The 27,782-nt window shown below is 34.6% G+C and overlaps 1 protein-coding gene and 1 long non-coding RNA gene across 7 annotated transcripts in view; one reads left to right on the top strand and one right to left on the bottom strand.

The window, feature by feature from the left end:
• Positions 1-27,782, bottom strand: part of ELP4 (elongator acetyltransferase complex subunit 4) — a 213,965-nt gene that overhangs the window by 59,709 nt on the left and 126,474 nt on the right. The window lies entirely within an intron of this gene.
• Positions 1-27,782, top strand: part of LOC141572255 (uncharacterized) — a 105,864-nt gene that overhangs the window by 46,711 nt on the left and 31,371 nt on the right. For all 3 annotated transcript variants that reach the window (XR_012497561.1, XR_012497560.1, XR_012497562.1), the window contains exon 2: positions 26,809-27,012. This is a non-coding gene — a long non-coding RNA (uncharacterized LOC141572255). The remainder of the gene's footprint in view (positions 1-26,808; positions 27,013-27,782) is intronic.

The raw sequence follows: 27,782 nt of genomic DNA, 5'->3' as shown, positions 1-27,782 counted from the left end.
GCAATGTGAAAAGGGAACATGAAGAGAGAATATTACAAGAATCAGAGAACAAAGGGATTGCAAAACTATTTTAGTGCCATAGATGAGCAGTGAGGGCTTCATTCAGGCAAGGTGGAATAAGATATCATATGGCATCCTGACAATTGATGTCTTCATTTAAATGTAAGAATTTACATTCTAATTAGAAAGAATTTACATCTTAATCAGAGGCAGCTGTATTATCTTGTTACTGTTTTTTTCAAAGGTAATGAACTAAAGTACTGCTGTGCTTTTTCAACCAGAAACTAAATAGACAGCATCCAGTGTTATTTTATAGCTTACCTGCTGTAAGCTGTTATTAATATTTTCAAAGATTAAATTTCTAACTAAAGTCTTTTAAAATTGAAAGTTGTATTTGACATCACTAGAATAGTATGATAAAGACTTATTTAAAGTATTTAAACAAATCCTTTCCTAACTTGTATTTTAAATGTACTTTATTTATCAAGCTAATAGAAGCCTCTTATGATTTATTAACATAATATTGTTTTCATTTGGGAGGATGGAGAAAAGCTACTGAAGCAGGTATGTATCATATTCTGGTGAAACTCGGTTGTTCTTAAACTTACATTTGGTTATAAGCGATCATTTACTAAACACAAAACTTTACCATTTAAAGTGTGTTGTTTCTTTTTCTTCCCACAATGTTTAACAAGGAAAGAACAACCATGTAAAACAATAATGTTTTGCTTGTTTTATGCTATTTTTGTTACTACCACAATAGTAACATTTTAAATAATGTTATTCCGGTGGTGTTCAGGATTGCCAGTTAGTGAAATTAAAGGAAATAACACATTCAAATCCAAACTTTTCTATTCTACGTTGTTCGTAATGATGGTAGCTAGACTTATATATTGGTAGTTGGTGTTATCTTTGCAAAATCAAGCCCATCATTCATATGAGAATCAGCATGAGCTCACTGACCCATGGTTTAGAAGAAATTGGGCTTGGCCTAAAAGAAATCAAGCAGGAGAAAATTACGAGTGTTAATAAAAATGTAAAATGCCACCTTTGTCCCTAGCACGAGGCATCTTTAGGTTATTGATACTTATTTTCATCAGCTACATCATTAACATGAAGTTGCAGTATGAGCCAGTCTTTAATTTGTAGGTTTATGATTTAATTCAGTATGTAATAAAATTTTTTATTAAAGCAAAGAAGAAAAATAATAAAAAGACTAAAGTTGTATCTACTAGTCTATTAAATACATGACTAACATGGTTAATTCGGTCAAAATATTTGATTTAAAAAATTATAGAGCGAGTTTAAAATAATTCTGAGGTATGTATTTATCTTTACCATCACACTGACTTTCTGGATCCATACAAACAAAATAAAAACAGGTCACATACAAATATGCTATATTTTAAGAAAAAGAACAAAATTCCAGGTAAATAAAAAAAGATGAAATTAATTTTAAGGTGGCATTTTATTAACCTAGGCCACTCTGATGACAAAGAGGAGATAATTATTAGTTCACTGGTGCTTTTTTCTTATATTTTCACTAAAGACAATTTATAGAAGAAATGATTCAGATGGGCCTGACTGAATTACTGGCTCAGAAAGATGGCTTTATACTGCTGTCAGAAATCGTCAACCCACTTTTGAAAGGTTTTTTTGTCTCTGGCTATTCTGTGTACGATTTGTTATGAGGGCACCTAACGTTTACCACATAGTACACACAGTGTGTTCATTTTCAAAAGTATCCCAGGTAAGTTTTTGATCATCCCTAGGTTTTATGGAACCTGATTACTTTTTCATGAAGAATATCTAGAAATAAAGTATATTTTGCCTTTTATCTTTATTTAGGCTCAAGTTTAATACAATAGACTTTGAGTTGTAGTATACCAGAGTGTTATATCCACCTTCATCCCATTTCTACTTGGCCCCATGTTTACTGTAACCATAAATATTCATATCCAATCTAAAAGAGTATAGTAAAACATAACACATGACTCCTCTTGCTCTATCTCGTTTCCCTTATCACTTTGGGGTTTGATTATTACAAGTGTTTCCTAAGTAGACTCTTGCTTATCTAATTCCTCCCCATCTAATTCTAGGTCTAGTTTCCCCTATTATATCGTAAGCTCTGTTAGTTACATGGTATAGAAAAGACATGGATTCTAATCCTGACTCTTTCACTATCTAGGTCTTATTTTTCTTATCTGTAGAGTGAAGAGGCGTGAAAAGTTTATTTCAATGGTCTCTTTCTTCCCTAAAATTAAATGACTCCATTCTTACTCATTGTGTCTACGCATTGTGCGTCAGTTATTTCATGCCTATTAACATATTCTTCCTTCAACCCTAGTCCGAAATACATTTTTGGCTCTCTCTGTCTATCCAAATCCTGTTCATTTTTCAAGGTCCATTTCAAATCTCTTCTTCTCCACAAAGCTGCTCTGCTAATGCTGGCCAACAATAATTCACCCTCTTTCTAATTCACATATTCAACAAATATTTATCGAGTGCCTACTGTATCAGGTGCTGGGGATGCAAGAAATGAGTAAGAGAAACATGCCCCCCCCCAAAAAAAAAGAGCTTACAGTGTAGTGGGGATGACAGATAAGAAGCTAGTAGCAAAGATTAAAGATTGTGATAGTACAAGGAAGGCCTCAAACAGCTTGCTGGGGGAGTGTGTGCATGTACATTACTCATATAGTGTGCTCAGAAAAGGCTTATTTCCTATAGCATTCTGGGTATATAGTAATAACTAACAATTTAATTTATTATTATCCTTAAATGGTATTTGACTTATCCTGGGTGTAAATCTTGTTTCCCAAACTAGATTGCAGTAACAATGACATTTATTGTTGTAGCTAACATAAATTGAGTATTTAAGCAGGGCCATTTGTTGTACTGAACAAGTCACATGTATTTTATCATTAAAAACAAGGTAGGTATTTTCATTATTACTCCATTTTACTCAAGATGAAGAAAAAGAGCCTCATGACTATACTGATACTTGCTTAAAGTAAGACAGTAAGTGGCAGAAATGGGACTAAAATCTATGTCTGCAAATACCAAAGCATGGTTAGTAATTACGATGATACCTTCCTTCTTGGAGACAGAGATCACATTTAGAGGGTTTTAGTATCAGTCATTTGCACATACCAGGCACTTTACACTTTACTCGGTTTTTTCAGTAGACGTTATACTCCCTGGAGACAGCTTCCCTGATCTCAGCATAAACTTAATCGGCTTCCAAAGACTTTCCCTGGAGACGGAGACCCTTGTATTAAAAATCCTGGGTAAAGGAATTTCTAATCTAGTTTTTAGTGTGGCTTCTCATCATCTTATTCCCAACTGGCACCAAGTTGTTGTATGCATGATGTTTTCCTACTGACGACACATGAACCCCATACTGGCAATTGTCCATTTTAAGCTTATGTTCTTTCATTAGATTCTTTTGACTTAAAAACTGAAAATATTCAATGATAAGGATGTACAGATCAGAGAACTATTACACACACAGTAGGAAATTTAATAAAATCAATTAATCAAGGACCCCCTTTCACAAAGTTGGAGTTAGACCCTAGGCCTGGGTAATCCAAAAGAGCAGCTTAAAAAAGTTTATTTGATTCAGAATGCGCTTCAGCATTACTTCCATTGTGGTTGCGTTAGAAAGAAAAGTTAGCTGGCTTCTGTAACTTTATTGCTTAAATTTTCTTTACCACTGCCAGGAATAACCAGTATTATCTCTTAGGGCACTGGTACTAATTGATGCACCAGGTGAAATCAGAGCTTGAAAAATCACCAGTTTATACATTTTTTGGCTCTCACCTTTAAAAGAATTAATTGGTAACTTTTCCCTTCCAGATCTGGCCAGATTATGGTATTTATTTAGCTTTATTGAAGTGTAATTGATGTACAAAAAATTGCACACATTTAATGTATACATCTTGACGAGTTTGTACATATGCATGTACTCATGATATCATTACCACAATCAAAGTAGCAAATATACCTATCACCTCCAAAACTCTCTCTGTGTTCTTTCGTAGTTTTTTTTTTAATTTTTTTGGTAAGAACCTGTAACACGACATCTAGACTCAACATATTTTAAAGTGCACAACATGATATTTTTAACTATAGTTATTATGTTGTTCAGAATATTTATAAAACTAATTAGCAGCACTTAATACCCATGGAGCTAAAATTCCCCCTCCCCCCTCCCTGACCTCTGACAACCACTACTCTATTCTCTGTTTCTATGAGTTTGACTATTTTAGATAACTCATATAATATTTATATAAAAAGGTCCTTAGTTAAGGAAATGATATGACATTGTTGATAAAAACGTGAAATCTTTGATGCAGATAAATTGAAATGTGGATAATATGCTTGTAGATAACTGAGGAATGGCTTTTTGAATTATGCCTTGAATTGCATGCTGCTAAAATTTTAAAATCTAAATTTAAATATCAAAGTTACATTTCATGGACTTATATGAAAAATATTTGAGATAAGATAGAACTCTCTAATGGCTTTGTTGTATTTCAAGAATAAAGGAAGAAACTGCCTAGAAGATAACACTAAGCATGAGAAACAGGAAAGGAAGTAGTCAAAACATTTTTAAAGATGAATAAGTGAGAAATCTGAAAACAAACTAATAAAAATAAAGAGAATATAGGACTAAAACATGGGGTTATTGGTTTACTAGTCTATACGACTGATAGAAATTCTTTTTTGTCTTAAATTTATTTTTTAGAAATTCTTTAAAAATATAATTCAAGAACTAGGACAATTACAACAAGTAGCTACTAAATTTCCCAAGGCACAAGGAAACCCACTTCAGGAAGACAACTGCTAGAATTTTCCACCTGGGAGCACATCTTGCCCATCCCCTACAGACTCTGAGGCAGAGTAAGATAGGCTACAATAAAAAGAAATATATCCATACATCATTCATATTCACCTTAAATACAAGACAAGAGCCCAATCAATAAATCACCCAACATTTAAGTACCTAAGGATACTAAACAAATAGAACTTATATCTAATGAAATAGTTTATAAAGCACATAGAAGACGACTTTCCAATAGAATTAATATCCTCAACCAGGTAAGAGGCTGTTAGGAAAAGAACCAATTAGAAAACATGGAAAATAAGAATATGACTGTCAAAACAAACAAACAAACAAACAAACAAACAAAACCAACTTCAATTGACTAATAGAATGGACACAACCTATTAGTCATTAGGAAGGACTAATGGAAGGAATTAGTGTGAGCTGGAAGATAAAGGGATTCTCCTAGAATATAAAAGGGCAAAGAAAATCAAATAGAGAAAAGTTCAAGGATGGACACTGGATCCAGAAATTTCAACATCTGTGTAATAGCCATTATAGAAGAAGAGAGGAAAGAGAATGGTGGTGGGGGCGGGGAGAAAGCGATCTGAATATAAAAATAGGAATTTACTATGTTAAAAGACTGAAGAACAAAAATTAATAGCAGAAAAAACCACTTGATTAATAATAAGCTAGAAAATCGAAGGAAGCATCTTTTAACTGAAAAATGAGACCCACCACATATTTAAAACACATTTCTTCTTTTAGTAGTAGGACAATACGAAAAAATGAGGAATGAAGACTGATGCCTAGTTTCACCAATACATTTAACATTATACTGCAAGTCCCGGACAGTGCAATTGGATAATAAAAGGAATAAAACATAAAATATCAGAAAGTGAGACACAAATCATCATTATTTGTAGAGAATATGATCATCTACCTAGAAAATCTAAGAGACTGAGTTGAGAAACTATCAGCATTAATGAGATGGCGCAATAAAGTGGCTGGATACAAGATCAATATTTAAGCATCAATACAAAAATGTAATGAAACAAAAAAAAAAGGATGCCATTCATAATAGAAAAATCTCACAAAATACTTAGGAATAAACCTGATATGAAACGTGTAAGACTATTTATGTATTTATTTACATATTTTAATAATAGGCAATGGAAATACAAAGATAAGAAATTTAAAAAAAACAACACAATAAAAAACAATGACAAACTCATGGTACCTGCCCTCACAGAGTTTATAAAGTACAAGTATGTAGAGGTAAAAAACATCAAAGAATTGTAACAATAAACACAAAAATAATAAACTGATAAGTGCTATGAAAAAGTACATGGTGCTTTGAAGGTATATAAGAGGAGAAATTAATTTAGTCAGAGAGATGGTAGGTTTCCCTGTGGGAGAAATTATTCTGGAGCTGCAGGAAGCATTATCTAGGTACAGGAAAATTTAATAGCAAGGCAAAGGCCTTGAGGCAAAAGAGAACAATGCTATTTTAAGGAATAAAAATTAAAAACGAAAGGGATATGTGATGTGGTAGGCTGTGTAATGCCCTTGCCTACCCCCAAAGATGTCCATAATCTCTGGAACCTGTGAATATGTTACAGATAGCTAAAGAGACTTTTCAGACGTGATTAAGTTAAGGGTCCTGAGCTGGAGAGATTGTCCTGGGCTCAACGTAATCACAAGAATCCTTATAACACGAAGGTAGAGCTGTCAGAGTCAGAGAGAAGGTGATACGATGGAGGGAGCAGAGGACTGAGTGATGCATCCATAAGCTAAGGAACGCTGGTGGTTTCTACAACTGGGAAAGGCAAAAAATGGATTCTCCCCTAGAGCCGTCAGAAGGAACTACTAGCCTTGCTGATACCTTGATTTTAGTCTGCTGAGACTGATTTTGGGCTTCTGAATCTCTTCAATTGTAACATAATAAATTAGGGTAATTTTAAGTCACTAAATTTGTGCTAATTTGGTACAGCAGCAATAAGAACTGAATAAAGAATTAATATGATTTAAAGAAAAAAGAAAATATCAACTATTGAAGTAGAATGGATCAAGTTTTACCATGGAATTATATGAACATACGTGAATTATAGAAGACATTATAAAATAACACATTGTTATAGAATAGATAAAGGAGGTATTCATATGTGAGCCCATTAAATTTTTCACACTTATGACATTCAAAGATGATTTAATATTTGTTGTATATTAAAGCTTATTTTCAATAGATTATATACCTGGTAAAATGAAGACTTTGACCAGCTGATATCTTTAGTTGACTATCAAAGATATTAGAAAATAGTCCTACTAACATGAATTATAAAGTTTATTTCATATATGTGTATATATGAAATTATGTATATTGGTATTAAATATTATGTTACATATAGAAATACACCATTTTGAAAATTTAACATGGTCTATTTCTTCCTTTGAAAGAATAAAATTTAAAAATAAGACACAACCATCACTATCATTTATTAAGAGAGATAATAACTATACTATGGTTACAGAGAAATTTTAAGATTTGTAATATTTTTTTGGAGAAATTATTAAAATGTCAAATAGATTCTGAACCTGCATGTTGCAAGTTTGCACAGCAATAGTTTTTAAATCTATTGTTTCCAGTGATAAAGCAATTAAATATAAATACATTTAGATGATGACTTTGAAAGTTTTAAATTTTAGAAATAAGAAAACAATCTATAAGTCATATGCTATTGTATATTAAATAATTATAGTGTTTTCTTTAATCTAAACTACAATTTGTTTCAAGAAATAAAAACAGGAGTTTTGTGTTTTCTGTTTGAATCAACCACATATGGTTTTTTAGTAGCTGAGAAGTTTTTCTATTTTCAAATAGCTACAAAAACAGATATAAGAACAGGATCTGAAATGAGAAGAGATAATTTGCCTTGATGCATTTGTGATAAGACGATTGCACTGCAAACTAAATGTATTGTTTTTTTGAATACTCTATTACTATTGTAAGCAGAACAAATGCACAGATGGCATGGGCCATAAAAATATAATTAAGCTTTACAATATTGTTCCTATCAGATTTCAGAAGTGTGCGTTAGCTTAAGTTAGAGTGTTGAATATGTGAGCACATATAACATTTCTGAATTTTAAGTTTTTGGACAAATACATGAAAGAAGATATATATAGCTGTTTCATACTTTTTCCAAGTCCCTCCATATTCTTGGTCTTCAATTTCAAACATTTGAGCATTATTTTGGAGAGGGCCTATTAACTAAGAGAAAAAACAACAAATAATTGTACTAATTCTTCTTTTTCAATCAGGAAATACTCTGATTTCCTTAAAAAATAGATCAGTATTTACCACTAGAGACATCACAGGCTTGCTCTAGGATAATCTAGCTGGAGAACCACAGCCGAGGCATAAGGTGCCTGAAGAGAAGAAATTGAGACAAACTTCTGATGTTCCTTTTAGTCTAGTTATTTTGCATTTCAATAAAATGGTGATAACAGCAATTAGGTAACTGTCTCAAATCCTCTCATGAATGAAGCAGGGTGTAAGTACATAAATTATGTTAAAAATAATATATTCATACTTTGAAAAACACTGGTTAACCTTTTGAATCAATAGTGATTGCTTAAAACTAGCAGTCCCACAGGATGTATCAATAAAGAGGCTATCAAAATCTGAAAGGTGTTAGAGCTGTTTTAGGTTCTCTGGGGATCACTGGGCAATGAGGGTTTTTGCAGAGAAATACCAGCACATTGCATGCCTGTCTTCTTTCTGTTTCCTTGCTTGGCAAACTTGTTTGACTAAGCCACTAGTGCAAGGCCTGGGAGGCTGAAGGGGTCCTAAGAGACTAAACACAGGGTCACAAGATCCTTTGTAGGTGTCATGTTTAGCAAGTCAAGTAAATAAAGTAAACAAAGACACTGCAGGCAGTGACTGTAAGATGTCATCCATATATGCGGCCCCCAAAAGACAACCAAGGACTGCAAGTAATTTTGGTGTGTTAATTCATCTGCATTGTTTAATAAAGTGCTAATGGCTGTATTTCTCAAGTGCTTTCTGTGCATTTCATTGTGTGCTAAGTGCTTTTCAATAATAATATTCATTTTCCCAATAAAAATGTATATTAACTACTCCCTGTAACCATCTTTTGAACAGATATTAGTATCCTTACTTTATATGTAAGAAAACTAAAATTTAGAGGGTTCGAGTACCTTATACAAGGTCACATAGCTTAAAAAAAAGGGGAGCCAGTTAAAAAACTTTCAGGAATTTTTTATACCCAGAATGTACACCTAACATAGTATAAGTATGTGACATATATTAAATGAATAAACAGTATAGGTTATGGTTAAAGACTAAATGTTAGCTAATGTCTATGACAAGGAAGAATCACCTACTTGTGAAAAACTGTGAGTCAGAATTTAAACATATATAGTGGTAAAATATACACAGCATAAAATTTATATTTTAAGTGTACATTTCAGTGTCACTAAGTACATTCACACTGTTGTACAATCATGACAACTATCCATCTCCAGAACTTTTTCATCGTCCCAAACTGAAACTCAGTATCACTAAACAGTAACTCCCCAGCTCCCTCTCCTCGCTATATTTTTAATTCAAGCCTAACTATTTAATTAAAATCTCAGAATGTTAGTGCTTAAAGCCTTTCTGTCTTAACGTGTGTAAGTATATTACAATCCTAGGTACCTGTTATAGGAAATTATAGAAAACCAAAAAGTTCACTTTTGAAAATGCAATTACAATTGTATTTACTAAATAGATTTAGAAGGACAGACAGAAATATAAGTGATCGATATACTATTTGCTCCCTATTATGCTAATGGTCGATATTCAGTCTTTGGCCATGACATATAAAAACAAGGTATACTGAAAGCCTACTTATAAATTGTCTTTGTTCATCTGTTTTTTTTTAAAAAAACAACGTTGTCTTTACTGATTAGTATTGAAAATGTATACCTGTTACATTAAGTAAAATAAGAATAATCAAGGCTCAATTTAGAATAATAGATTGAAAATGTGCATATTTAGAATCTACAAAAACCCTTAAATATATACGTATAGCTCTTAAGTTAGTAAACTGAAAACACAGGAAAAGAAATAACTTGGGCATCAAGATATAGGAATAAAGTGGACAAAAGCAGTTTTCGAATCCAAGAGTAAAAAAATTACGTTCAGGTCATAGTGTTTGACATACATTTAAAATAGGACATCGAATACCTGTGCCCCAAATAAATCAAATTATATTAGAATTATGGTGATGGCATAATTTTATTCATAAACCATCTTTTTTAAACATGTAAGTGTTTAAGTAGCAAAACTGTAACACTTCTTGGTTATTTTCCAGACAATCTTTTAAAACAATTTACAGATTTACAGAATAAGAATTTAAGGAGATATAAGAAGCTTACTGAAAACCCACTTATGCAATTGTGACAGTTTAAAGAATAATTCTTAGCCTTAACTATATCCCAAAATAGAGGCTCCAGGAAAGACCATTTTCTTGCAGTTCAAGTCAATGGCTTTCTGAAACTTTAAACACACATTAGGCAATAGGGATATTCAAGTGATTGGTAAATCACATTAGAAATAAGTAGTGATTGAAGTCCAAGTCTATGCTCTAATCCTGTGAAAAGGAAGGAACTCATAGGGTAAGAGAGTTAGAGATGGGGATGAGAGGCAGAGTAGAGGCAGAAATCTACTTGTTACCACATTTATACTGCCATATAGGAAATAGGTGAGGAGAAAGAAAAAGGTTTTCTGTATTTCTCTGGGATGCGTTTGAAATTGCAACACAGAGCATGCCCTCTTGGTGAAAGTAGTGATATAGCTCTAAGGGGTATTCTGTACATCGAACACGTTCCTGAATGAACTCCCCGAATCAGAATTTGAACACAAAGGTCCCTATCTTGCCTCAGTAATCTGCTATTGAGCTATCGGCCAAGGACTACTGTGTTGGGAATTAGGAGACGTTGGTTCTGGATTTGGATCTGTTACTTTCTGGGTGAGATTGGAAATTTATCTGGGCCTCGGATATCTTACACAGATCCAACAACATTAATCTTCAATTCATACAGCTAAAAAACTTTGAAAACCTTAACTCATTTGGTGGCAAAATCTGGCCTGAATTGACATAAAGGTATTTAGTTTTTATTAATTCTATTTCATGTGATTCCTTGTATGTTTTACTGAAGAAATATTAATGTATTTGATATAAGGTATTTACTATATTACCTTGTAAATAAATATTTTAGAATAAATTTATTTTGAAATATTTTCAAACATAGTAAAGTATGCAAAAACAGGACAAAGAATTCCCATATGAGTATGCCTCTCACCTAGATTCCCCAACTTTTAACATTTCACATAGCTCCATCTCGCTTTCTCTTTTGATTTAAATATATATACTTATCCAAAATGTATATATACCATAATTAGCCTTTTTCTGAACCATTTAAGAACAAGCAGCATGCATAATTCCTACTGCCTCTAAATACTCCAGTGCATGTTTCCTAAAACAAGAATATTACCCTCCATAATCATCATATAATCCTTCAAGTCAGGAAATCAACATTGATACATTACTGTCAATTCAGACTCCATTCACACGTTAACTGCCCCAGCAATATCTCTTCTAGTATTCTCTTCCAGTATTCTCAGTCTCTCTCTTTCCCTGCCTTTCAAGTCCCCGATAGTTATTTTTTAAGAACACAGGACTTCTATTCTGTAGGCTAACCATGAACCTAGATCCATCTGCTATTTCTTCTTGACCATGCTTTTCAGGCAGGGAAACCACTACCCTGTTTGCCCAAACATAAGACCTAGCTGGACAATCAGCTCTAATGCATCTTTTGGAGCAAAAATTAAGACCCAGTATTTTATTATATTATATTATTATAATATATTATATCAATTATATTATATTACATTACATTATATTACATCACATTATATTATATAAGACCCGGTCTTATATTATAGTAAAATAAGACCGGGTCTTGTATTAATTTTTGCTCCAGAAGATGCATTAGAGCTGATGGTCCAGCTAGGTCTTATTTTCAGGGAAACATAGTAATATGGCACTCTGCTCTTCTGGTGTCTCCAATCAAGGTGATGTGCCACACGTGAAGTCAACCTACTTGTGATGTAAACCTTGATCACTTGGTCATGTTGGACATCAGGTTTTTCTACTGTAAAGTCACACAATTCTTCCCTTTGTAACCGATTAGTAGTTTGGAATACTTTGAGATTCTGTCAATATCCTTCCTGTTCCTAATCAAACCTCATCAATCAACCAGACCCCTTAACCTCCATTGATAATTCCAGTCTGAACTGAATACAACTTGACTGTCAAATGGTGATTTTCTATATCATCGTTCTTTCAATGTTTATTAGTTCGTATTCTGTATGGAAAAGGTTTCATTTTTATCTATCTATCTATCTATCTATCTATCTATCTATCTATCTATCTATCTATCTTAATATGAACTCATGGATTTCCATTTTACTTAATGGGTTATTTTCCATTATTTATTTTGAAGCTCAAATTTCCTAACTTTGGCTAGTAGGGTCCTCCTCAAAATGGATTTTCTTACCATTCTTTGAGTACTTCCCCACTTTCTGACATAAATTCTAGTCTCATGTTATAGTTTCTGTGCCCCAGAATCAAGAAGCCTTGCTTCCCTTCCTTCTGTTTTTTTTCATTAGTGGGGGATAATATTTAGAAACCAAGATCAGGGTACTTGGAGCATTTCTTTAGGTTGTTATTGCTTCTAAGCTCTCCAGAAGACAAAGCTAAGACTATATGTATGTATACAGTACATAAATACACATACATGTACATACAGATGAATCTATAACTATTTCTACATTTATCTGTATATGTGCATGAGCATGCACGTGTGGTATGTACCCATGAGAATCTGTATTTACATTTTCTAAAATTACCTCTTTCAAATGTCAAGCAATATCATTTAGTACAGCAGGCTACAGATTTTTTATTCACATGTTCATATGCTACATAATTACATATATTTTGATCTTAACCCCTTTTATTTAGCCTTAGTCTTGTAAGACTGAGAAGTACTGGCCTTTTATTTTGCCTTCTGAGAGTAACCACCTCGTCCTCATTCCATTTCTATGACTGTGTTAATAAAGAAGATTCTTTTAGGGTGAGAGAATTGGGTAGGAAGAAATACAGGAAAAATATAATTTAAATTTTACTATGAATACACCAATGCAATTATAAGTATATGTACAGAAAACGTATATTTTTTGTTCATTCTTGATAGAAAGGTAACAAAAAGATATGAATTAAATGGAAAGGGTTTGGAAGGATATTTTAATTACTTGAAATCTGTTCAAACATACAATATAGTTGAAAACAATAAATAACTCACAGAAAGATAAAGGGTTTAGCTAAAATAGACTTATGTGACCAAATTTATCAGTTTAATACAAATATGTGTTTAAAGTTTCAAATTTAAGTATACTATGCATATTTTATACTGAATTAGACTAACAAACCGCCCCCGCTACAGCTGGGAAGGTTAAACAACAGTATTCAAATCTGATTTAGATATAACAGCTGTTCAAATGCCAGGGAGTATTTTACTTGAAAATGTGACCATTTAGTTCTGTTAAATATAAACTGCTGTTCTGGCTATGTGCATGCATTATTTTCCCTAAAATCTTTTAAAAACTTCCCCCCCCACCCCCCCGCCAATATGTAGTAGAATCAGTACGGAAGTTCAATGGGTCTTTTTCTTGAACTTAACTTTTTCTTTCTCAACTTTTTGAAAAACTCAGTGGGAGAATTCTCTTACTTCATCTCCTGTCTCTTGCACCCCATTCACCTCATCAGCTGCTTGTGTCATCACAAAAATAACGTAGCTGGTAACTGTAAGAGTGGTATTGCTTTTGATGGGACATGATTAACTTCCTCACTTTTTATGGATAAAAACAAGTTTGGACATTTTAAATTGTAGACAATAATTCCATCATGGCCACACAACACATGTGTTGAATTATGAATTGTATAAACACTATTGTCAAGGATAAAACAAAGAAATAAAATGTAATGTTTCCAAGAATAACTACAAATATGCTTCATTTAAGGAACGTCATCACCATTAAAAGTCCATGGACTTATTCGTAAATGAAGGTGACCTCTTATTCAATTTCTTGGGACGTGGGTAAAACATAAGATGATTTTTAAGAAATTATTTTCCAAGAGACACCTCCTTAATCTGGTATCTGAAGAAAAACATAACTTCCTCCTGCATTATATTTCAGAAACTGAATAGAGAGGTCTGACACAGCGAAAGCTTTCTTTTCAGCAGGGGGAAGAGAAAAGCTAGGCTCAGGAAGTATTATTATCCTACGGGAAAGGGAAATGAAGACCTAGAGAGAGATAACCTTTCCAAAGTCATATAGAAGTCAGTTTACATCAACATGTTATATCCTTTGAGTGGGAATTAGAGTCTACGTCCCTCCCTTCCTTCCATAGTAAATACAGGGCACTAGCCACACATCAGAAACTCTGCTAGGCTTTGGGGTTTGGTGATGAACAAGACTTTTGTGGTCTCTGTAATTTGGTTAACTGAGTATGCACAACCGATGATAAAAGCTATCAGAAATGACAAAGAAACTTGGTTACTGCTAGGATGAAATACAGGATGCTATGAGAGCACAAATGAGAGACAGCTAATCCAGCCCCAAAGAAGATGGTGACATTTAATGTAGCCTGAAGGATAAATAAAAGTTAGCCTGGTTGAAATGACAGTGGTAGAGGATAGAGGAGCTTTAGACAGAGAGTTCTAATCACAGAAAACACCATGTGTGAATACACTTTGAGGACTTGAAAGAATTTGAGTACGGCACAGGAAAATTCCTGTTTTACAAAGATGAGGTCAATTCAGAAACTTTTCTTTACATAAAGAATTTTCAAAATTCATTATTACAGTAGCAGGGCAACAAAGAGTAAAGAAAAGATTCCACCACTGGAGGAAGTACCACAATTTTTTTAGATTTCAGATCATAGTACTTATTGACCACGTGAACGTTAAGTTGGTAACTGTGTACTAGATTTTAGGTGCCTGCCTATTAAAATGAGAGGGTTTAAAAAAGATGGTTTGTACTTTTCTCTCCTGCTCTAGTATTTGGACTCTGTGAACAATATGAATATCAGCCTCACAGTATCAAAACTCTGCTCCTGGAGTCCTTCAAGTTACTGTAAGAATCTTACTCTTCAAGCAGAGCAGCTCCAATTCTGTCAGATTTCTTTACTGGGCTTCTAAATAAGATTTTAGATAAAGAAAGGGTTCCACAGCTTAAAAAATCTGAAAGTCACCTTTTGTTTCATTGTTCTGTTGCATTGACCCTCAGCACTTAAATCCTTATTTAGTAGCTTAAAACATGGGACAATTCTCCTATTGGTCTGCACGTAGGGCCAAATCTCTGAGTTCTTAAATGATGTTTCAATATCTTGAGATAAGATATTTATTATTCAGTAAGAGGTTGATTAAGAGATATCATAAATTCTATGAAAATGACTAGCTTTGCATCATCTCAGGAAATCTAATTAGGACAAATGGCATTAGAAATATTTATATTCTTAGTTCAAAATTGTCATTATACACATTGTGCTTATTGTCCTAAACTCACCAATAACAAAGACACTTGTCCTTTGGTTAAACAAGTGGAAATATATGTACTGTTTTATTTGGTAAGGTTAAAAAACATTGGGGTTAGTAAAGCTGTTCTAAATTAACTATGGACTATTTTTTAAGCTTGAAGATAAAATAGAGGCTTTATAAACGAGAAAATGATGCACTAAAAGCAAGACACTAAATCAATTTTAAACACCAAACGCAATTTATGCCTGATTTTAAAACTCATCCACAAAACATTAATCTACACAAAGGCCAGAAGCTGAATGAAGCATAATTTGTGAAACTGATACCTTTCATCACAACCTCTAACTGAAAAGGTCATTAGATATATTATATCTAAGTGAGCAGCTTATCCCTGCTTCATTACTGATAATTAAGACAAGTAATATTTTCTTGACAGTAATGTGTCCGTTAACAGATATAGTCTAGTTTGCATAAAATAAGCATTAATTACCATAGTACTACCACAGATTAAAAAAAAATTAAGTACCTGTATAACATGGCCTCATTATTTTTTTCCTTAATTTCCTCAAAGAATTAAGAGGCTCAGAAAATACAATGTACATATTAAGAAATCCATCTTTAATCATGTTTTAAATTCATAAGGTACATAATAAAAAAGGTATTCCCTAAATGGAGGTCGATGAAAATGAAGGTACTCGTGACCAGGTATCATGTAAATGATCTGCACTAACTTGCTGCGTTGAGATAGTTGAGATATGCAACTTGAGATGCAGCAGCATTTTAATGTTAAGACTCTGTAAGTCTTCATGGAGGAAAGAAATTTGGGGAGGTACTGAATGGTATGCTGGTGTTTGAAAGAATTAAAATCATTCCCAAAGTATCTAACTGAAAACCAAGAATGACAGAAAAAAGCCACAGAAGTACTTTTAAAAGGTCCCGAATAAGAAAGTACAGGAGGCTACTTGCTCAGTAAAGAAGACCTTACCTATTCCTAGCAATGACTATTTACTACGTAACTAATATGTACCAAGTACTTAAAGCTTTTTTTTTTTTTTTAAAGATTTTTTTACTGGGGAAGGGGAACAGGACTTTATTGGGGAACAGTGTGCACTTCCAGGACTTTTCTCCAAGTCAAGTTGTTGTCCTTTCAGTCTTAGTTGTGGAGGGCACAGCTCAGCTCCAGGTCCTGTTTTCTAGTTGCAGGGGGCACAGCCCACCATCCCTTGTGGGAGTCGAACCGGCAATCTTGTGGTTGAGAGGACGCGCTCCAACCAACAGAGCCATCCGGCAGCTCAGCGGCAGCTCAGCTCAAGGTGCTGTGTTCAATCTTAGTTGCAGGGGCAGAGCCCACCATCCCTTGTGGGACTCGAGTTGTTGAACCAGCAACCTTATGGTTGAGAGCCCACTAGCCTATGTGGGAATCGAACCGGCAGCCTTCGGAGTTAGGAGCACGGAGCTCTAACTGCCTGAGCCACCAGGCTGGCCCTACTTAAAGCTTTTCCGAGTTTATCCTCACAGACATCTCGTGATGCTACTATTATCATTGTCCCAATTTTACAGATGAGGAAGAGGGTGAAATAACTTGGCTACATTAACATAACGAGTAAGTGGCAGGACGGGTCTGGTGGACTCCAGAGTTGACACTTTTAAGGCTATGCTATACATTCTTGTCAACAGATCTAGTTGTTGGAAGTGTTCCTTTTTTTAGGACAGCCAACCAGGTAACATTTTTTTTTTTTTTTTTTTTTTAACATTTTTTAAATTAGTTTCAGGTGCACAAAACAATGCAATAGTTAGACATTTATCATTTATGTCCCTCACACAGTGATAGCCCCCTCCCCCCATCCACTACCCCTCTGATATCACACACAGCCGTTACATTTCCACTGTCTCTATTCCTAATGCTGCACTCCACTTCTTGTAACTATATTTATATCGTTATAAATATAGTTACAAGTTACAGTTATATTATTATAAATATATATGTACTATATATAAAATTATAGTTGACATTCATTATTGTTCAGCTTCAGTTTCAGGTGTACAGTGCAGTGATCAGGTAACATTTCTTAAGTATCTGTTTGTGCAAAGAACTAGAAGTTAACAGGGCATTTGTTCAGTAGCCTGTAAGGAAACTGACATTTGAAAAGGAGTGAGAATGGGGGCAGAAATAGTATTGTATTTTATGGTCTGAGATTTTTAACCAGGTGTCCTTCCAAAGAAGAGTTGCAGGGCCAGCTTTTGAGTATGTGGTTCACATTTGCAAAAAATTGAGCAATAAGCCAGGCAACTGCAGCTCAGTACCTTAACCAGTAAAAATGATAACAGACCTAATTTCAAAGTTGTTGTGAGGATTAAATGAGATAACACACAGAAATTATTTAGAATTGTGTCTTGACAGTATTCCTGATTGTTATATCTTATAACACATTCAGATCATCAAAGAAAGAGGATTCTCCAAACTATAGTTGCTCCTTCTCACCCAGATCTTGAAACTCGTCTTTTAAGAATCCTGGTTAAGCTGCTAGTTCAAGTGTGCTGTGTGCCTCAGGTGTGCTGGGGTAGAAAAAAGATTGAAAACTATTCGGGTCATTACACATTCTCGCCTGTAGGAGTAGTGAGTTGGGGGAGGAGTAGGGGTATGTATGGAGGGTGAACAGTGTGAAAAACTCCTCTCCTCAAATTAACGCAGCAGTGTGATTGCAGGAGGCAGTATGCTTTCGCAGCAGTGTACAACAGAGTTGTGGAACAGAAGTGTATTTGAAATCTGGCTCTGTTACTTGGCAGTCACGTAACATTGGTAAGGTTTCATAAGCTCTTTGCCCTCACGTTTATATTTACATGAAGATAAATGAAATTAGACATATAAGGCAACTGGTGCAGTAGCTGACACACAAAGATTAGAAGGTGAGGCAAGGTAATATCAGGTCACTTTGCCAAGGTTACATAACTATGTTGAACAAATAGTGGAAGAGTCTTCCACTCTGTGCCTGGAGGAAAGACAAATATATAAGCACAGGTGATGAGTATAGTATACCTAAATGTACAGCTGTATAGAGACATAAATACGGCTAGAAGAATGGATGGGATGGCGGATAGTTTCTAGAATGACTGGCATTCATAGGATAAGCATGGAAGAATTTCAAAGCGAGAACAGGATTTAGCTGAGCAAAATAACTGTAGTATTCTCATATAGTTGTGTGTCAGTTTGGAAAAAATGGACTAAAGATAACTTCACTTTGCAATTTGATTCTTTCTGTAAAGTCTCCTACAATACAAGTGCCTTACACATGTAAAGACTTATTATCTTTATTATTTATCTTAGATGGAAAATAATTATCATTCATAAATGGCTTTCATATTTTCAAACAAAGGTATTAGCAGATAAGAATTGTATTGTTTTTCGCCAAGGCAAGAATTTCAGGGCCAACATTTTCTTTAAAGGAATAAAAAAGATAAAAATAGAATGAGGATAGGAAGCTATTAGAATTTTTATGCTTTCTCATGAATTCAGACTTTGTAACCTATTCGGTAGAAGAGGATATAAGTTAAGTTGGGATAACTTTGTCTCATATATCAAGTTACATGTTTACCTTTCCACAAAGTCATAGAAGCTCATATTTTAGTATGTAAACCATTATAATATTAAAGACACAAAATGTGTATTTCCCCTTTAGGGGAAAGAAGAAGTATTTGACTGGTCGGCGACCAAACATCATTTGAGTGTGCTGACTCTCACTTGCAGGGAGGGCAGGCAGATGGATGGAACGGGCCGTTGCAGAAGTCTCTTCTAATTTGCCACATCTATTAATAGAAAGGGAGGAAAATGCTATGCCCCAAACGTTGGCACCTTAGCCAACAGAATGAGGTGGGAACAGATGGGCGTTTAAGTCAGGTACTCCTCTGACTAAACCTTGACTTTGCCATCTAGTAGCCATTTGACCTTGTATAAGGCTTCAGGTCTCTCACATGTAAAAACTGGCTAAGAATCTATTTTGCTAGAATTGTTTTGAGGATTAGAAGAGATAATGCTTGTAGAAACATGGTATTTTTCTTTTCCTTCCTTTATGAGAGGGGTGATATTTTGGTGCCATTTCATAGAGACCAGCAATATTCCCTTGGTATATAAAGGACCATAGAAAGCAGAATTACTGCCTGCTAAGGAGCACGTCTCAGGATTTCCGTGAGCAGAGCCTGTGTGAAAAACCACCACCACCACCACCACCACAACCCACTGGGCCTTGTGCCAAGCCATTTAAATATATTAACTGATTTAATCCTTCACAAGCATGCTATGTGGAAGGAACTGTTATTATCTCTATTTTATAGATGAGGAAACTGAGGGAGCGAGCCATTATTGGCTGAGCTCACACAACTAGGAAGTGGTGGAGCCAACTCTCAAATTCAGGCGATCAGGCTGCAAAGCCTCACTCTAAATCACTATGCCACACTACTTTCTAGAGCACATGGAACATAAGATGATATAATAACATAATATAATTATATTATATAAGACCCAGTCTTATATTAATTTTTGCTCCAAAAGACGCATTAGAGCTGATGGTACGGCGAGGTCTTATTTTTGGGGAGACACGGTAATTCTTCCACTTCAACCCCAATGAAACAGGACAGATTGAATATATTCCATTAGGAAATTTCCTTTACTTCAATGAATCTGGTAAGACTTAGAGGGGGTGTAAAAAGCCTGTAAGAGTGGAAGGAGAATGCCTGAAAGATTACGTTTGTCTTTAGATTTTAGTTCAAATGCAACTACTAGGGTTATGACTTTCAAAGGTCAATTATTTTTGGCTAAATAAGTAGAAAATTGGTCCTGGTAAGCAGGCATGTATCTCCTGGGGCTGAGGTTGGAGGTGGGGGTAGGGAGAAACCATTGCATTGTATTACAGCAATGATACAATAATTTCACATTCACATATATAAACAGTATTAGCATAATACCATTCTTTGTAGGAAAGGATGTTAACATTTAGAGGGTTGTAATTATTTTAGGAAGAATGAATTTCTATAAGGCATCTGTTTTTTCCAAAGTATTTTGGTTAAAGCCTGATTTGCGTGAAAACATAAATAACCTCTTGCTCCAGACTGAGAGCATCAGCAAGCTTTAACAGATGGCCTCATTTAAAAATCATTTGTAAGATATCTCACATTTATCCAACACGCTGTCAACTTCTTCCTTTTATTCAATCATGATTTTACATATTTCTGTCATAAATATTTTTTAATCCTGTGCATTCATGGAAATCACACAATTTAGTATTTATACTTAATTTAGTTTGGGGGCAACGCTGATTCTTTCAAACTTATGCCACTAACCAAAAAAATTATAGGATGATTAATTATAGAAAAATACAAAGTTTAACATTAACTCATGAAAATGCAACAAAAAGCAACATTTTAATCAAGAAACATTTTAATCAAGTGGAAAAAACAAAAGAATTGAAAAACTCTCTACCCTGCGTCTCCTTCTGGCTGTTATTCTTTCTCTTTTCTTTCACATTGAAGAACCAGGAACAGGGTGAATACTTGCCACCTCTATTTCTTCACCTCCCATTCACTTAAATAAAAATTTTTTAAATGGTAAAATCCAATCAGTCTTTAACCAACTGTATGTAAACAAGGTTCCACATCCCTGAAACTTCTTGGTCAGCGATCACCCATGACCCTCACATTGCCAAACACAACGGACGTCTCTATCCCTGACTCAGTTGTTGACTTTCTGTTGATTGCTCAGTGCATTTAGCATTGTTCCTTATTGTCTCCTCAAAATTCTCACCTCTTTCAATTTCTGAGACTATTCCCCAGGATTCCTTTGCCTTCTCTTCTGAATCTAAACATATTTTCTAACCTAACTCTAAACACTTCAACTACCAGCTATATAAGAATGATTCCCCAAATCATGTATCTGGCCTATGTATCTCCCCTAAACAAATTCACACACCGAAATGTTCATAGGTTACTTCCACCTGCAGGTCCCATTCTACATGTCCCACACTGTACTTTTTCCTGTGGTCCTTATTTTGGTGAAAGACTCCCATCTCATCAAGTCATGCAAATCAGAAATTTGGAAGCCACCTTCGATTCCTCCTTCTCCTTCACCAACTGACTAAGTTGACTTTACCTCATTTCTGCCAGGTGATTTCTTAGTTCAGGCCGTCATGAGGATGATAATGCCCTGGCCTCTTATAACATTTTCCTAACGGGACTCTCTGCTTCCAGTCTTGTCATCCCCTCTAATTTGTCTTTTCACATTGCTGTCAGAGTGATATTTCTAAAATCTGATCAGTAATCCCTGCATAAACTTCTTAAATGGATCCCCACTATGTATGGGAGAGAATTCAAATCATTCTCTCCAGAAGTAACATGATCTAGCTCTCTCTGGAGGGGTTGGAGGTGGGCCTTCATCCCCTTATTCAGGTGTAAACTAAAGTCTTAATGAAATAGTCAAATGATTGCATCTAATTATAGTGGATATGTTTGCATTTACGATAATTAAGATGAGAAGTCATTTCATAAACCATCCCCGCCAAAAAAAACAAACCAAAAAACAAAACCCCACAAGAGAACGAAAGATCAGAAATACAGTACAGGTAGAATCTAGAATGAAAACTAGTGTTGGGATACATAATAGGAGACCAGACTTACTAGTATTGCAAGAGAAAGAGGGTGACAATCTTAATTGAATTAAGGCTAACATGACAAGATAAATTACAGACTACTGAAATATAAAAAATATATATTTTTTCACAAGTGAGCTTGGCTTTCATCTTTTATAAGTGATGCAGCTTAGAGGAAGGATTAGAAAAAGACACTGGATCAGACAGAAGAGACTATAAAGAAATTGTCTAGAAACCCCTTGAAAAAAAATTTCAATACGTCATTTTCACAACATAAATGTGTTAGTGTGCTGTAATCACTAAAAATATACAGAGAAGAAACAGCATATTTTACAAATAAACTTTATTGATGAAATTCTTTAAAATATCTGTATTTCATGTGTCTACTAATTTATTAAGGCTGATATCCAAATCTATTAAGTTTCAACTCTTCTGTTACCTATTTGCAATTCTTTTCCCTGTTCTTAAAGTAACTGCACTATTATATTGAAACCCATTTCAATTAACTACATAACTGGGAATATACAGTAGAAAAAAATGACAGAGTATTCAATTTTGTCATGTAGTTTTTCAAATAAACTTCCTTTGTATTATGAGCTTTTTTGCATAACTTCTTTTAAAAACTTTGCAGTATAATGTCCTAATATATCCATTTATGTTTATTATGTATGTGTGCATATATATATAAGTATATTTATTTATATACATATATATGTATATTTATTTATATACATATATACACACACATATATAGACACATAATACATATATTTTATATTATATATAATATATACATGTATAAACACACACACACAAACACACACAGAGGGTGCCAAAAAATGTATACACATTTTAAGAAAGGAAAACTGTATTAAAATTGTAATACTCAATATATACCAATAACAAAAGATGAATACAAGTCACGTCTGACTTCTGCAATTACAAGAGGTGCTCAAAGTGGTTACCATCAGCATCCAGACACTTCTGATTACGGTGAACTAATGCTTGAGCAACGTTGGCCAAAGTGTCCACATGTATACATTTTTTTGGTACCACTGGTATATATATATCTAGTCTCCTCATTTTATAAAGTTTTAGTAAGATCAAACTCAAGACTATTAGTAGTACCCCACCAGTACCCTCCACTACTTTCCAAACACTACTCATGAAGATAGTCTCCTGTGTTTATTTCTAAAACTTTGTCTTATCTTTCACATTTAGATTGCAATACATCTGGAATTGAGTTCTGTTCATGGTGTGAAGGAGGCGTCAGGGTTCACTTTTCTTTTTCATGTGGATACCAGTTGACCCAGTACTATTTATCGAAAAGCCCATCCTTTCCCATCTGCATGACAGTGTTACTTCTGTCATAAATCAGGTGGTCATATACCAGTGCCTCTGTTTCTGGACTCTTTTCTGTCCTGTCTGCTTACTGATGTATCCTATGTCAATACCACAAGCCTGGGTATCTGCAAGTGTAAGTATTCCAGCTTTGTTGTGTGTCAAGTTTGCCTTCTTGGCCGCTTGCATTTGCTTAAAAATTTCCGTAAAATTCTGCCGGAATTTTAATAGGGACTGCACTGAATAGCTGTATCAATTTTGGAAAAAGTGACACACTAATTTATATTGGAAGCAGAGTTAGTCAGACATTCAAAGTTGTGCAGGACGTGGCAGGTCTTCAGTGGCTGAGACTGCCCAGAGCGTTGTTGAATGTCAGGTAAGTCTTGCCTCACCCGTTAAATACCACTGACAATCACTGTGATGACCCAAACCATGTCGATATCAAAGGTTAAAAAACAAAAAACAAAAAACACCCTCACCTAGTAAGGTCTTATTCCTAATCTTAACTTCTAGGACCCTTATTGTCTATTCATTCAAGAAACATTTACTTAATACCTACTAAGTGCAAGCTATTGTGCTTATGAAATGGTGAACTGAGTTAAAGTGCTTAAACATGTTTTTCTATTTCTAATCAGTTTTGAAATTTATATCGAGGCAATTGAATTTACCTCATAACACAGACTGGACAAATCCCTTTAATTATTAAGTTGTGAGCTCCTTAAAATAGAAATAATGTCATATTCACTTTTGTATCTCCAGGTCCTCTTCTATAGCAGGGTCTCAAACAGATGATTGGTAAATAATTTTCATACACTTTAAAATGATTTTAGTATACTTTAAGATGATTTTAATTTATTTAAAACTTTAATCTTAAATTGTCCTTAGCCTTGGAACTTGCGAAAATGATGATGAATTTAAATGCTCACTAAGGTGAAGTTCATTGGTGCTTCACGAAATTTGGAGATCCTGAACCTGTTTTATTCTGTCTTGGACTAAAATTCTTAATAGTCAACTGGCCAATTTGTAACTTGAACATTATGGTAGTTTAACATAGCTTTCAACCTGTATTTTTATCAATTTGAAACCTCAGCTATTTTGACCTGCTAGAAAAAAAATTACAAACTTGAAACTTTTCCATAAGCTGTATAGAACTAAAAAAACGCTAAGCTCTGTATTTTTTCATGCTTGCACAAGACACCATGAAACCCATAAAGGGTTACAGAGCAAAAATCTAGATGCTTACGTACAAAATGTAGCATAGAAAAAAACTATACATATGTGTATAAAATAAACTATTCTAAAAATATATTACATGGCTAATGTTGTGAAATAGGATATAGAGCTACAAAAAAGTATGCTGATCAGTTTGCGTTTTGGTGGGAGGAGAGGGAAGATAAAGAAATATAAAAAAATATTTTATTTATATGAATATAATATGAATATGAATATAAATAAAATATTTGGTTAGTACCAGATATACTCATTCAGTGAAATATTTTGGCACTGCAGATGAAACAAAGGCATGGAACATATAATTCCTGACCTCAATGAACTTATCGTTTAACAGACAAAATAAGTCAAAATAAGTATAATGCAAATAGAAAGTGATAAATATTTAAATATTTTATATTCCAAATGACTTTCAAGATAGAACTCAATATCTTCTTTTTGTAGCTTTCCCTGAACATGGTTTAACAACTGCCAGAATTAATTATCCCATTAGTGGTCTTTGCATAGCATTTCACATGTAACTTTATTTTTGTACCAACCAATCTCTATTATAGTTATTTGTTTATATGTCTGTTTTCTTTACTAGATTATGAGCTTTTCATGGGCAGGGGTTATGTTAATATATTTTTGTATTCTCACAAAGGGCCTGGCACATGGTAAGAACGCCTAAATATTTAATCAAATTGAACTAATGTAGTATTGTACAAAATGTATAAAAACGAGAGAACTGAACAATAAACACCAAGGTGCAAAAACAGAGCAGAGAAAAGAAAAGATCAATGTGGGATTGCAGCAGTCAGCCAGGCTTGGGAGTAGGTGGGAAATGAGTCAGTTCTGAATATATAGGTAGGAACTCAGCAGAGGCAAGGAAGGGTTAGGATCCTGGAAGCGGACTTGGTGTGATCAAGGTAGAATTACCAGATGTTCTGTTCTCCATCTTTCTAACCACAGCAGCTAGTGGGGAAGACAAATATGTAAACAAGCATTCAGGATTCTTACTAACGGACCACTAATCTTACAGTCTTATGAGTAACCTATGAGTCTTCCTTCTCTTTCATCTATCATATCCTGACAAATCTCAAGTACAATACTATTAGCTCTTCACTTACAGAACCTCTTAGATTTGTCAATAGCTCCATTGAAACTACTGCATAGTTGGGAAAGACATGATGAGGCCTAGAACTGCTGGGTCACAGAGACCACCAGACCTGCAAGGTTGTAGCTGGTGACACTAGGCTACCCAAAGCCCTATGCTAGACTGGTGGAAACAACTACGATTGGGTTTCTTAAAAATCCCCTGCTAGAATTGGTCCTAGAATTGAGTAGGACAGAGAATGCAAGAGGGAGTAATGGAGAGTAGGAACTCCTAGACAAGGGGTTAGAGGTTAAGAACATACGTGTACATTTGGAGTTAGATTGTCCAGGTTAGGTTAGAAATCTGGCTCCATTATTTGTTAGCTGTGTGACTTCAAGTAAGTTATTTAACCTCTGTGCACCTCACACATGAAAGACAGGGATAATAACACAACCATGTAAGGCTGATAAGAATTCAGTGAGTTAGTATGTATAATTCACCTAGTGCCTCGCACACTGTAAACACTCATTAAGTCTTGGCTATTGTTGGGGTGAATATTTTCTAAATCCACCATTATCACTTCGGGGGGATAAAAGAAAGAAGAACACTAAGAGAAAAATGAACATTCAGAGAGGCTGTAAGAGAACTGGTAGAGTTTAGCAGAAACCATAGAGGAGAGATAATTAAAAGAATATGTGGGGAAGAAAGATATATGATGCGAACAAGGAGAAGAACACAAAATTCTACATAAGAATAAGATACTTCAGCATAATAACCTCTCTAATGCTTTGTCTGCACATTTCCCCCATCTGTACATTTAAAAAATAAAATTGTAGAACCCTGGGCATCACGTGATTCAATAAGAATGTTCTGAGCTCATGTTTCCTGGGAGATTTTTATTGGTGTCACTCAGTAAAGATTACAGTGCTATGAAAATGTGAGATTTGTACTGAAGTCAGCTCCCACTTCAAGCCAGAAATGACCTTTCCCACAAAAAGGGAATTAAAAAGTTTCCCTTACTCTTCCTTCCTCAGGACCACAACATGAAGAGAACATACAGCTTTGAACAGAAGAACACTGATCCACAGAGAGCGCGTGGCCACCAGGGAGACGAATGATAGAGAGGCAGAGGGCTAGCGCGTATGCAGCTATTCCTGGAGCTGACAAGCAAAACTGGATTGGTTTATTTGGCCTTTGAGAAAGAAGCAGACATCCTCTTGCAAAGCCAACCACCTGGGGTAAGAAAAATGTGAGAGCCCAGAGGCTTCAAACTGTACCAGAACTATTCCCTTAGCCACACTGGCAAGCCCTGGTTTACTCGTACTGTCCTGGCCTAATTATTAATACTTCTTTAGTTGTATCAAGACAAAAGAAAAATTATACGGTCACTCTAGAAAGGTAGCATTAGCTCCTAACTAAGGAGGAAAGGGAAACATTTTAATAATGTGACTTGTATAACAAATTGTTTGTTGTTTTCATTATAGATAGTTCAATCATTCTTAAGTCTTTTAGAAGACACCAAATAAAGATTTCGTTTTATACAGATATCTAGACTGGGTGGACCTTACAGAATCAACATTCTGGTGCCATGGTGAACAATATCAGAAAAATGACCCACCTTATAGAACTGTCTTAACAGGATTAATTTATAGCTGAGTGTTATCTATCAGTATAGTACAATTAAAAATATGTATCTATTGTAAACTCTTTATAAAATAAATTTAAAATCATTTTATTTAGAAAATTAAAATACGATGATGGGTCAGTACCCATGACGTCACTCCTTTGCTCAGAAACATTTACTAGCTCCCCACTGCCTATTACATTAATTGTAATGCCTCAGCCTGGCATCAAAGGCTCTGGTGGGTACAGCCCAAGTCTGCTGTTTCTATCTTTAACTTCCACTATCTCTTTACTTCAGAGTAGCAAAGATTTGTTCCTGCTGCTCTTTTTAGGTCACCATCTCCTGATTTTCTTTGGAGAGAGGCAACAGAAATAGCTAAGAACT

Source organism: Rhinolophus sinicus, linkage group LG06, assembly GCF_036562045.2.
Source record: "Rhinolophus sinicus isolate RSC01 linkage group LG06, ASM3656204v1, whole genome shotgun sequence".
In the NCBI taxonomy this organism is placed as follows: domain Eukaryota; kingdom Metazoa; phylum Chordata; class Mammalia; order Chiroptera; family Rhinolophidae; genus Rhinolophus; species Rhinolophus sinicus.
This window is presented reverse-complemented; position numbering and strand designations above follow the sequence as displayed.